The following is a 14,269-nucleotide window of genomic DNA, read 5'->3' as shown; positions in this document are numbered from 1 at the left end:
CTCCGAGTGGGAGACTATTTTACCTCCGGAATATTTTACCCAAGAGGACGCCATCATCATTTAACCATACAGTAAAGTTGCATGCCCTCGGGAAAAATTACGGCTGTAGTTTCCCCTTGCTTTCAGCCGTTCGCAGTACCAGTACAGCTAGACCGTTTTGGTTAGTGTTACAAGGCCAGATCAGTCAATCATCCAGACTGTTGCCCCTGTAACTACTGAAAAGTCTGCTGTCCATCTTCAGGAACCACACGTTTGTCTGGCCTCTCAACAGATACCCCTCCATTGTGGTTGCACCTATGGTACGGCTATCTGTATCGGTGAGGCACGCAAGCCTCCCCACCAAAGGCAAGGTCCATGGTTCATGGGGGGGGGGGGCTTTATTGTATGATCGGAAAAAAATTGTCTACTTCTGAACACACAGTCTGGTTTCCACTATGAAATATACGTTTTGTGGGGCAAACAACGTATGGTTTTTCGGTAGTCTGAAATGGTTTACAAACTGTGCGTCACAGCTCCCAGGAGCTTCGCAGCCTTACAGCAGGGGCGTAGCGGTGGTTCTGGAAAAAAATAAACAAATAAATAAATGTGGTTTATGTGCTTGCTGACGTGAATAAAGAAGCAACGTGTGCGCTAGGAGTGATACCTTGCGGGCCGACAAATAAATGTTGTTACAATGGCATCGTAGTAGGTGTCAGTCTAATCGTATTGCGTAACGCAACATACGTGACTAATACGATTTTATACAGTGACAACCAATTTGGAAGTTATTAGGTTGGTGCATCCACGTACCGTTTTTCCATAAGTTTAAGAAACACAACATAGACATAACGGAAACCTTAGTCACAAATAATATATTCTCCATCACTATTTACAACAGGCTGCCAACGTTGGGGTAACTTTTCGATTCTATGACTGTAGAGATCACGTGGTTTTGAGGTGAAGAACTCGCGGAGCCATGTTCGGAGCGCATTTTCATTAAGAAAAGAAGCTCATTGAAGGTTGTTCGATAGGGAGTGGGGGAGATGAAAATCTGAGGGCGTAAGACCAGGTGATTAAGGTAGGTGCGAAATGAGTGCCCACCCGGACTCCTGTATATTGTTTTCTGCAGTCTAGCAGAACGCGCACAGGCGTTGTGGTGGGGTAGCATCGCTTCACGCAATCTTCCTAGACATGGTTCTTGGACTGCGTCTGCAAGATGTCTCAGTTGTTTACAATAAATGTCACCAGTGATGACTGCGTGTCGAGGAAGCAAATCGTAGTTCACCACACCGTCACTGTTCCACAAGATGCCTAACATTATCTTTTGTGGATGCACGCAGGTCATCGTACGGGGAACTGGTGCTTTGTTTGGTTCATCCATTCCTTTCTTTTCCTTATGTTAGCATAAAGACTCCATTTCTCGTCACCAGTAATGACACAGGATATGAAAGGTCGGCGGTGTTAACGAGCCAATTGATGTCGAACAAGCAGAGATGAACATGTGTCACCCGCTGATTTTTGTGCTTTTGGCTTAGAACGTGCGATACCCATACATACGATTTTTGAACCTTCCGCATTACACACAAATGTCGCACGATGGTGAAATGATCACAGTTCATCACATTTCCCAGTTCTCGAGTAAACTGACGTGGATCATTGTGTATTAATGCGTTTAAACGATCTTCACCGAATCCCGAAGGTCTTCCTGAACATGGATAATCACTAATGTCAAAACCATCCTCCTTAAAACGAGAAAATCATGTTCTTGTCGTGCTCTGGCCGACAGCAATATCCCCATACACGGTGCAAATATTTCTGGCTGCCTCCGCTGCTGTCACCCCACAGTTGAACTCATACAGAAGAATATGTCGGAAATGTTCCGATTTCTCTACTTGGCACCCTCTTTTGTAGCATCCACAACTACATTTACTATCTCCAGATGACAAAATGGCAGTATGTAGACTCAAATAGCAACAGTGAACTACAAATAAAAAATGACAATCGCTAAATAAACTCATAGCAACGAAATACCGATGCAAAACAAAAGCGCTACGAACTTATTCACCAACCTAATGGTTCTGTGAATGCAAATGGTTTTTAATTGTTGTTTGTCTTCTGTCATTTGTTTTTCTTTGTCAGCATCAACTACATTTTAAATGTAAGTACAAAACGTGATATTTGAAATGTATCTGCAGTTCTAAGGACAAGAATACACGAAAATACAAGAAGTATAACGACAGTTCCTTGACTGTCGACTTTACATGTACAGTACTACTTTTGGAAATGAAGGACGACCACAGTGTTGACATTTGTTTCAAAGTCCTAGCAACTGAAAACATACTTTCCAATAAAATGAAACGACGTCTGCAGGCAAATCTAGTTTGGTAAACAAAACACTAGAATACTTTTCCCATGAGTTAAAAGAAATGACACAACAGACAAAAAACATTTTCTAAACAAGTTATCATTCCTACAAAACGCTAGGGTTACTGTATGACCCGTTTTTACCAGGGACTACACTTTTTGAGACCATTCCCTGACCCCCACTCAGTTTCGGAATTTTTTGCAAAATCACCCGTTTTTAGTATATAATTTAGAGGTATGTTGGATGAGGATGGACTGTCAGGATGCGCTGTATTAAAACTTGTCCCAGTTTCCCAAGTTATTTATTATTTCCAGCTACAGTGCCCTCATTCCTCTCAGTCTGTGTCACCAGGTCCCGCAATGCCGAGGACACCACTTTGCTGTCTGCGAAACGACTTGGCTCGGAATGGATGCCTCAGCGACCCTTGCAGCACACTGCTGTGTGTCGGCCTTGTATGGCCGTGGGGTTGTGAAGAAGTGAGGCCGCGCCGGCAGTCGACTCAGTGGTCTCCATCCCTGCCACCTCAGTGCCACCCGTTGGGAGATGCAAGGCGACCCACGGCGCGTTTCCTTGCCGGCGTGGCTAAGATCACGGTGACAACAAGTTCCCATGATCCGGCATCCGAATCCGTGGCCCTCGCCTCGGGATGCATCCGGCCTGTGTTGAGAGCCAACAAGACTGCCCGCAGTAGTGATCCATGGCATGGCCCACTGCTGGCTGGCTGCGGACCCCGCATTGGCCTCAGAGAGTCGAACCAGCAACCTGCCATGGACTGTAATGCTGGCAGCCCATCAGCTGCTGTGTGTAGCCAGTGGTGTGACACCCCTCGCTGTCCAGGAGAGCTGTCACTGAACGCCTTATTAGTGAACTGGCGCCTATTTATATGTGGCTGTGTGCCTCTGTTTTGCTAACGCGCTGCTCCGAGTCATGTACTGATAACACCTGGGTTGGGCAAGTGGGCCCCTTCTGCCTGTAACTTGCGACATGCCAACCGCTGAATTTCCTATTTTCAGCAGGTCTACAGACCTGTGGCCTCCATTCTACTTCACAATTGCTGGTAGCGTTGCGTAACTTACTGTCAACAGGCCCATGCCTGGCTATAACTTGTGCACTCCGAAATATTGCACCTAAGCTAACCTTTTCCCATCTTAAATGGTGGTGCCACTACAACAATAAATATATATATTATTTATTTATCAATTCAGTTTTTATTGAATCCTGGTTCTGGTAACAGTTACCCAGGAATTTTATCGCATTTATTTTGTAAATGTATGTTGCAAGGATTTTTTGCTCTCTGGTAGGCCTTTGCTGAACTCTGCTTAAAGTTCACAGCACCATGTGTGACAGTAACATTCAACGGAATTGATGAAAGTGGTACAGTACTATTTTACCATACCTGCTCTCAATGCAGCTGTAGAGAGAATATTTTCTCTGTTAAATATTCAGTGGATGGATGTGCAGAATAAGCTCACTGTCGAGAATATGAAGATGTTGATTGTATTGTACAACATGGAAAATGAACATGTATTCAGTACCATGACAGAATTATCTGTAAAAAAGATTTCCTAAGAAAGGTCCAAATAAATGAAAGATGCGTGAAATAAATCATGTTTCTGGTTTCCACCAGTTTTTGAACATTAAAATATGAAAACCCCAAAAAAATGCTTGTCTTTCATCTTACAAAGTTCGACATCGTGTAGCGAAGAGCAAGAAATCTCACACCATAGCGAAAAAAATTATTTGACCAGCTGCTGTGGACATGGTACCTATTAAGATAGGTGAGTCAGCTGCTAAGCAACAGGTAAGTGTGCATTTTCCAGAAAACACTACTAACCATCGAATACCCAATATGGCTGTCAGTATTAATGATCAGTTGGATGAAAAATTCAGATGTAACAGTGATTTCACTACCTAGTAGGATGAAGCTGCAGACAACCACCATGATGCGCCTCTAATTTGTTACGTAACATGAATATAGACCACAAATGAATGTGAAGAAACGGATGCAAGTCGGAATTTTCTTGTGCCGAGATTTGAAGAATGATGGTGAAAAAGCAACTCATCCTTCCCGTTGATTTCATTGTGGGAATAAGATGCAATAAAAATAACATTTGATGAAAATTTGTTGTATCAGCATTTAAAAAGGAAGTAAATACTCTTATTCACATTTTGCGGAATTTAAGATTATTTACCCCACGCTTCGAGTCAGAAGTCATGTGTGAAAGGAGCTGTGGGTGTTTGTGTTCAGGTCAATGGAGCTGTGGTTGCGAAATGTTTGAAAACCACTGGTCTAAAACATTACCATCCTTGTAATGATGATGAGAAGAGCACATTTGTAGTCTGGAACAATTCTCAATGTGAAGCTGATTAGAATGTCATAAACAAAAATATGAAGAAAAACTAAAGAAGTACAACACAATAAAACTTGATGACAGGTTAATGCTTTGGAATAAATTGGTAGACCTATTAGGAGTTCTTGTCTATAACGTACATCTAGGTTTACACTTTCATAAAGCTCAAAATAAATAAATAAAAATAAAAATAAAAGAATTAAGGGCACCCAAGTGACTTGAAGAGCTTCGCTTTGTCTGATCAGAAGCCTGCTTATCAAGATCCTTTTTATTACAGGAAACCGCCGTGAGCTACAACCTGTGTAAAGAAAGTAAAAGTGTGATTCAGTAGAGTGCACTGTGTCTCCAATAGTGAAATGACCAATGCTGCTTGTGCACAGCATTTAGCCTGACAGCATGTCTCGAATGGTCATTATTTCAAGCTTGGACCCTGTGCACATTGTCAGTTAACGATAAGAAGAGTTGTCAGCTTGAGTAGCCGCCCACAGAATTGATATGTACCATAATATCACCCAAACACTAAACCGCTATTGTGAAATACAAAACATTTAAAATTTGCCTTGTAGTTGTTGACCATGGTTAACAACTCCATCTGATGATAGCTATCTACAAATTACGGCTCACAGGTACTCCGAGGACAAATGCATCACAGCTGCGCACTGAAGTTTTTAAGGCACCTGGTAGGACTGTGTCGACCCAGAAAAAATGCAACTTTCCGTACTTTATCAGCTTGGGTTCTAGTCGTCCACAACGAAAACAAGTACAAACTATCGTAGTACGCTAAGAAAGTGTGCAGGGTAACACCTGGAACTGAGTTCTCTTCATATACAAGAGCCAATTTGACCTGACATCTGATAATCGTTATGGGACTGTGGATCCGGCGAGGTACCCACATGTTTCGCAGGAGTTGGCTGAGTCACGTTTTGGACTAATATCAGGTATGGATGTCGGAGCGTCTCTTCACTAGGGCAGGTAATTTAAAGACTAGGAGGTATTGATACAGAATCCTCCAAACTATTGTCCAGATATCTACTTCTATGTCTATACTCCGCAAGCCATCTTATGATATGTGGAGGAGAGTGTTTTGTGAACCAGTTGTTTTTTTCCCCTTTTCCTTTTCCAGTTGCGAATGGTTCTTGGGAAGAACGATTGCTGATAACCGTTTGTGTGGACTCGAATGTCTCTAATTTCGTCTTCATAGACTTTTCGCGATATATACGTAGGAGCAAGCAATATATTGGTTGGCTCTCCTAGGAACGAACTCTCTCGAAACTTAAACAATAGATCATACCATTATGCGAACTTCCCTGTTGCAACGTCTACCAGTGGAGTTGCTGAGCATTTTTGTGACTCTTTCGTGCTTACTAAATGAACCTGCAGGGAACCGTCTTGTTCTTCTTTGGATCTTCTCTATTTCCTCTGTCAATCCTGTCTGCTACGGATCCCACGCTGGGGAGCAGTATCCTAGTACTGATCGAAGGACGGTTTTCTAAGCTACCTCCTTTGTGGGTCGTCTGCACCTCCTGAGAATTTTTCCAGTGAATCTCAGTCTGGCGTCTGCCTTCCCTGCCATTAATTTTACGTGGTTGTTCCACTTCAGTTGCTCTGTACGCATACTCAGATATTTTGTGGTAGTACCTGCCTTTAGTGATTGTTGTACAGTACGAAAGTACACTCGCCAGCACAACGATGAGTTCTTTGGTTCGCTCTAGAGGTAGACGGTGTAGAAGTATAACATATAATAAAATATTAGTTCACTTTATTACAATAAGCTCTCTAAGACAGAAAAAAACAACGACGCACCATGAAGGAATTATCCAAATGGGATGGAAATGGCAGATGTGATGAATATGTACAGATAAACAAATTTTTACAATTTCAGAAATATTTGATGAGTAATTCAAGACAAACAGCTTCGCAAATTGAGCAAATTAATAACGATTGGTTCGCCTCTGTCCCTTATGCAAGCAGTTATTCGGCTTGGCATTGATTGTTGGATGTCCTCCTGAGAGACATAGTTCCACGTTCTGACCAAAATTGGCAACTTAGATCCTGGTGGGAGGGCCCTGCCCATAATGCTCCAAACGTTCTCATCTGGGGAGAGATGCGGCAACCTTGATGGCCCAGGTAGGGTTTGGCGAGTACGAAGACAAGTAGTAAAAGCTTTCACTGTATGTGGGAGGGCAATATCTTGCTCAGGTGTAAGGCTAGGATGGCTTACCATGGAGGTCAACAAAACGGTGCGTGTAGTATCATCGACATACCGCTGTGCTGTAAAGATGCCAAGATGCCACTCATGACAGCCGAAGGGGTTCCTGTGAAAAGAAATGGCACCCCTAGACCATCAGTCTTGGTTGTCGGGTCATATGGTGGGCGACAGTGGTAGGCGACAGTCAGATCGCTATCCCGCCGTTGTCTGGGGCATCTCCAGGCACGCCTTCGGCCTGGAATATCACTGACTGGAGCAGAATTTTCTTCAGTGATGAGTTCCCTTCGAACTTAGCCCCGATGACCGGCGAAGCTGTAACTGGAGACGCACCAGGCAATGGTGGGATACCAACCTGCAACCTGACTGTCGCTCGCCAAAACTTGCTCGCACGTGGTCAACAGTTTGCTCACTTAGTGCAGGCTGACCCGCTGATCATACTATCGATAATATGTGTAGGTGTGATGCTGAGTCAAATAAGCTTTCGAAGTCAACAAATACTGTATCTACCTTACTGCTGCCTTCAGGGTGTCGTAAGAGAAAACTGTGAGTTGAGTTTCACATTAGTTGTATTTATTTATTGATTTATCTTTTGATAGCTGTTTTAAGCGATATTGGATATGTTAGTATAGTCACACAGTTACATTTGCAGGGACAGGGTAACTTATAATTTGAGCACATACATTATTTTACAACATAAGCAAAACAAAAACTTTAATACTAATGTAATTTACTAGAGTTGGGCACCAAACTTCAATTTCTGCTGCAGTGCTAGAGTATTAATGAAGAATAAAAAAACATTTCATTTTACTTTCTCATTGACGAATTACATGTAGCATATTTCTCTGAATATTGCTTTAATACTTTCTATTTGTTATGGACTAATCTCGAAATATTCCTTAACACTGTACAAACATCTGTTTAAAAGTGCTCCCTTAGTTTCACTTTGAAAACTGGTAGTTCTTTATATTTTTTTAAACTGCTTGGTATCTGTTATATATATCTTGCACCCAGCTTTAGTAGGGTATTTAACAACCAGTTGCAGTTGGTCCGGAGTGGCCGAGCGGTTCTAGGCGCTACAGTCTGGAATCGCGCGACCGCTACGGTCACAGGTTCGAATCCTGCCTCGGGTATGGATGTGTGTGATGTCCTTAGGTTAGTTAGGTTTGAGTAGTTCTACGTTCTAGGGGACTGATGGCCTCAGAAGTTAAGTTTCATAGTGCTCAGAGCCATTTGAACCATTTTGTAATTGGGAACTTTTGATGTGATAGTCACCTTTGGTTCTTGTCTTGTAATTGTTCAGTTCTCTGTTTAGCATTGCTGTACAATTCAGTTTCAAATGTATATGATTGATGTTTCCAGAAACCATGGTGCTAAGATTGCTATCTGTCATTCTATTTGAGAAACCTCACATGTGTGAGCTCAGAGTAAGTTCAGGTTCTGCAATGAATAGTCATCAAATATATCAGATGGTAATTTTATGTATCAGTTTTGCTGCCCTTTTTGCAGTCAGGTTTGATCTGCGCTTTCTTCCAAATACTGGGCAAATTTTATTATTTGAGGGATCTACAGCATATTATGTTTAAAAGAGGGGCTAACTCAGCTTCAAATTCGATATAGAAGCTGATATGGATTTCATTGAGCCCTTGAGCTTTGTACAGCTTTAACTAATTCAATTGTTTCCCAGTTTCGTTGACACTAATATCTATTTCACACACCTTTGCAGTGGTACGAGAATTAATCTGTACAAATATTTCAGGTTTTACTTTACAAAGGAACATTTGAAAATGGAGTTTAGCCTTTTTGCTTTTGTTTCAGTGCGCACTGCATCAACATTGTGTGTCTGGACACTATCTTTGATGCCACTGTCAACATTTACAAATAATTAGTCTTTGGGTTTTGCAAGAGGCCTTTCAGTAAGATTCTGCTCCAGCAGCCATTGAAGGGTTAACATATTGCCCTTTTGACAGCTAAATGCATTTTGTTTCGAATTTCTCTGCTATTTTTTAAACATGTTGTGCATCTGTCTCCATTCCTTTAGAAATTTCTTTCCAGTGAATGTATACCAAGGATGGTATACAGTGTGGTTTGGCAGTAGAAGATAGCAAAACCAAGGCTAAAGTTTAAGAAATCGTTCATGCAGGAGAAGGAGAGCGGTGTGCTGACCACATGCCCCTCCTATCTGCATCCTCATCTGAGGATGACATGGCGGTCGGATGATCCCGATGAGCCACTTGTGGCCTGAAGACGGAGTGCTCATGCAGGAGAAGCGCACTACTGTACAGTCGTTTGACCATTGCACACAGTCCCATATGGATGACATAGTAACAAGCATCCCTTGTGTAGAAAAACAATTGAAAGAGTTGAAAACAAACAAGTTGCCAGGTCCAGATGAAATCCCAATTCTATTTTACAAATGTCTATGTCATTGTTCCCTTACTTAGTTTGCATATATCGCGAATTCTCGACCAGCGAAAGGGCCAAGCGACTGGAAAAAAGCGCAGGTGACTCCTGTATATAAGAAGGGAACAGAACAGATGCCCTGATTTAGGGACCAATATCCTTAACATTAGTTAGCTGCAAAATTCTAGAGCATATTCTGGGTTTCAATATGATAAATTGTGAGTAGGCTGTTTAGGTTTTTCTATTGGTAACGCCATGAAGCGCTCTGTATGAAAATCACTGGCTGTGCTGTGTGCAGTGTGTGGCTGGTTTTCATTGTTGTTTGCTATGGTAGTGTTGGGCAGCTGGATGTGAACAGCACGTAGCGTTGCGCAGTTGGAGGTGAGCCGCCAGCAGTGGTGGATGTGGGGAGAGAGATGGCGGAGTTTTGACAGCGGATGATCTGGACGTGTGTCCATCAGAGACAGTAAATTTGTAAGACTGGATGTCATGAACTGATATACATATATTATGACTTTTGAACACTGATAAGGTAAATACATTGTTTGCTCTCTATCAAAATCTTTCATTTGCTAACTATGCCTGTCAGTAGTTAGTGCCTTCAGTAGTTAGAATCTTTTATTTAGCTGGCAAATATTGGCGCTCACTGTATTGCAGTAGTTCGAGTAATGAAGATTTTTGTGAGGTAAGTGATTCATGAAAGTTATAGGTTATTGTTTTCAGGGCCATTCTTTTGTAGGGATTATTAAAAGTCAGATTGCGTTGCGCTAAAAATATTGTGTGTCAGTTTAGTGATGATCAGAATAAGTAAAGAGAGTAATGTCTGAGTACGTTCAGTTTGGCTCAGCTGTTTGAAAAGCAAATAACGTAAGCGGTTTTCCAGCACAGTAATTAATAAATTTTTCTAAGGGGACGTTTAAAAATTTCATAGAGACTGAAAAGCTCATATCTATGAGCCAGCACAGCTTCAGAATGCATCACTCATGCGAAACCCAGCTTGCTATATTCTCACATGAAATACTGCAAACCATGGATGAAGGGCAACAGGCTGAGTCCATATTTCTAGATTTCCGAAAAGCAGCAGGGTGCCCAGCCACAGACTGTTAACAAAGATACATGCATATGGAATAGGCTCCCAGATATGTTGCAGGCTCGAAGACTTGTTAAGTAATAGAAGCCAATATGTTGTCCTCGATGGCAGGGGTAACATCAGGTGCGCCCCAGGGAAGTGTGACAGGACCATTGCTATTTTCTGTATACATAAATGATGTGGCAGATAGGGTTGGCAGCAATCAGCAGATACGCTGATGATGCTGTGATGTACAGGAAGGTGTCGCTGACAAGTGACTGTAGGTTGATACAAGATGAACTACACAAAATTTCTAGTTGGTGTGATGAATGGCAGCTGACTCTTACTGTATAAAAATGTAAGTTAATGCAGATGAGTAGGAAAAACGAACACATAATCTTCAGATACAGCACTAGTAGTGTCCTGTTTGACACAGTCACATCCTTTAAATGTCTGGGCATAACGTTGCAAAGCGATATGAAATGGAACAAGCATGTGAGTATTGTGGTAGGGAACGCAAATGGTCGACTCAAGTTTGTTGAGAGTATTTTAGGAATGTGTGGTTCATCTGTAAGGGAGATGGCACGTAGGATGCTAGTGCGACCTGTTCTTGAATACTGCTCGAGTATTTGGGATCAGCACCAGATTAGATTGAAAGCAGACATCAAAGCAATTCAGAGGCGAGCTGCTAGATTTGTTACCGGTAGGTGTTAAAGTGGGAATCCCTGGACGGATGAAGATATTCATTTCGAAAAACACTATTGAGAAAGTTTAGAGAAGCTGCATTTGAAGCTGACTGCACAACGATCCTGCTGCCGCCAACAGACATTTTGCGTAGGGACCACGAAGATAAGATATGAAAAATTAGGGCTTGTACAGAGGAATATAAATAGTCGTTTTTCCCTCGCTCTATCTGCAAGTGGAATCGGAAAGGAAATGACTAGTGGTGGTATGGGGTACCCTCTGACGTGCACTGCACAGTGGCTTGTGGAGTATATATGTAGACAAAGATGTGTGGTCGCTCCCATATGGATTATTTTACTAAGTATGTGAGTGTGCTGAAAAATAATGTCTCCGAATATTTTGTTCCGCTCTCATTATCAGTTGAGGTATTATATGTCATGCACATTACTCAGTCGATTTCTTTGCTTCACTGACACAAGCTGCAACACTCTGCCACCAGAGAGCTCTGAATTGTAGCATGTAACGTATATAATGTGGCAGTCTCTAATGTAACTAAGTCAATGCGTGAGAGACCCTCAGAAAAATGAAAGCATAAATTCTAAGGGGTTGTCCGCACATGGAAAACCCTCTCTTTCAGGATGCCAATGCGAGACCATACACGAGTACTTTGACATCTGCAATAATCTGACTCCTTCAGTTCACTGTCATCGATCATCCTCCGTAGAGTCCCAACTTGCCAATCCAATTTTCATCTGTTCCCAAACCTTAAAGACCACCTTCCAAGATTTTGAAAGTGATAAAGCAGTACCAGCAGAAGAGAGGTTGTAGCACTGTTAACAGAGTCAAATATTCTACAATGACAGTATCAACAAACTTTCTTGGGAGAAATGTGTTCGTCGCCTGGTGACTATGTTAAGAAATAAACATGTACACATGAAGAGAAATATGTAGAATATTAATAAAGTTAGTTTTATTATAAAGCTTTCAGAGTTTCACACAAAAAATTTCAAGGCATTACTTTTCAGCATGCCCTCGTACAAATCTATTCAGCGTGTGGTAATCTATCCTTTTAAGCAAGAACCAATTCCAAATTTATGCTCACTCCTAATGCAGAGTTTTGCTCAAACAATCTTGCTTGCAGCTTCAGTTTCTATCTCAGTGGATTTAAGTTTCTTGCCTGCTGCTACAAATTTATCAATTCGTTTTTCCATTAGCCTATCCTTTCGATATACACTTAAATTTTCTCCAAAACTCTCACTGTAATCAATTTTGGATTTTAACCAGACTCTTGTACCTAGTATTACATGTGCACCACTGCTTTTAAGGATAACTCAAAACTCTGGCATCTTATTGCTATTGTTTCAGCAATTAACCACTAGGATTTAAATATTATCACATGTGGGAGGCATTTCTTTGGAACTTCCACTGATGCTTTTGGGTCTCCTGCTACTATCATCATCTGAAATGGATGGAGAGTCGCCTAATTTAAAATAACTTTGCATGCACTCTGCCCACAATCTGTTTTCTTTGATGTGCAGCCCACACTTCACCTATTTAGGAGAACCCTATGGTTCATGGCCTATGGCTCAAGTGTAGGAAGTCACATCCTAGCTTGTCACAGATGCTTTGAAGTCTCTAGTCCAAGCCTTTCATGCGACTCAGAAGAAAGGCACCATGATCAGCTTTGGGGACAATGCTGCAGATTGTGAGCTACATTCAAATTCCATGACCAACACTGAGTTTCGAAATCTTCTCTGTCAGTTATTGCAATTAACAAACTATGGAATCTGTTCCCTGACGAAAGGGATCTTTTGTTCCATTGTGTGCCACAATCTGCAGTTGATTGCACCCAGTTCATCAATGGCTGCCAAAGCAGCATCTTCACCATGTTCAATGAGACCCCCAAGCATTTAAACTGAGTGCATCTGGTGTTCCCTCCCATCAGCCAGCTGTTGTGGCTGAGCAGTTCTAGGGGCTTCAGTCCAGAAGCATGCTGCTGCTATGGTCGCAGGTTCGAATCCTGCCTCAGGCATGGATGTGTGTGATGTCCTTAGGTTAGTTAGGTTTAAGTAGTTCTGAGTTCTAGGGGACTGATGACCTCAGATGTTAAGTCCCATAGTGCTCAGAGCCATTTAAACCATTTTTTGTTCCCTCCCATCCCTTACTGCCACTTCCCTGAGGGGTACCATTGTTCACCAAAAATTTGAACCGCCAGCAATTAATAGAACCTACCCTTCTGCGTTTACCTCTCTGTAACACGGGACACAGCATGTTTCCGAACAGGTGAAATGACTCTCACTGGCTCAGTTTCTGTTTCAGTGGAGCACAGAACCTAGAACTTTTCTGTTAGTAGGGTGAGTGTAAGATCCCAATTTCTCCCTAGTCTCTGTTTGCCCCTACTGTTCACATGCCACTCGCAGTCTAGTCAACAACTAGTGACAGAGGTGCCTTTAGTACCTCTCATACATGACTATTGGTTGCCCTCACTACACAGCCATTCGCAGCAGCTTCCAATCGCTTGACAGTATTTAGGACAATTTCCAGCTGCTTCTGAACATCAACTGTTTCATCCCAAGCCCAAGAGCAACATATATAGGTGAACTGACTTTTGGCTATTCAGTATTTTACAGAACAGTAAACAAATAACTCTAAAATAAGCTTGCTGATTAGCCTTTAATTTATGTGCCTGATAGGCTGCAAGTATTCCTGAAATGTTTTTGAGATTACAGTAACCAAAAAATTGGAAAATAGTGTCTGTTTATGACAAATGCAGACAATATATATTACTGTTAAAAGAGAGATCTAAATGTGATACGATATATTAGTTATAATGCATGCTACGGTACATGTAAATCGCAAATTCCAATTTACTGTGAAATATATTGTGCACAATACTCGTAATTTCCGAAAATTCTCAGTTATATACCTTTTTCCAACAAGATATGTGCTGAAATTTCAGCTTAACAATTCTAGTTTTAATTAGGATACTACTGCGAAAATTGTATAAAGCACTAACACTCTCAAGTGCTCGAAAATTCGAAGAAAAATACTTTTTTTCACACTCCATAATCGTTTGGTGCAGTTAGTTAAGGATCGTTTTTGATTGAGCGTACTGTTGTCAAAAAATTTTTAAAAAGCACAAATTAAGTTTACAACTAACAATATATTATGAGCTTTTTGTGGCACTTGCAAACATTCAGAATTATGCAATA

The sequence above is a fragment of the Schistocerca cancellata genome, chromosome 2 (genome assembly GCF_023864275.1).
Source record: "Schistocerca cancellata isolate TAMUIC-IGC-003103 chromosome 2, iqSchCanc2.1, whole genome shotgun sequence".
In the NCBI taxonomy this organism is placed as follows: Eukaryota; Metazoa; Arthropoda; class Insecta; order Orthoptera; family Acrididae; genus Schistocerca; species Schistocerca cancellata.
The sequence above is the reverse complement of the archived record's forward strand: the minus strand, read 5'-3'. Positions refer to the sequence as shown.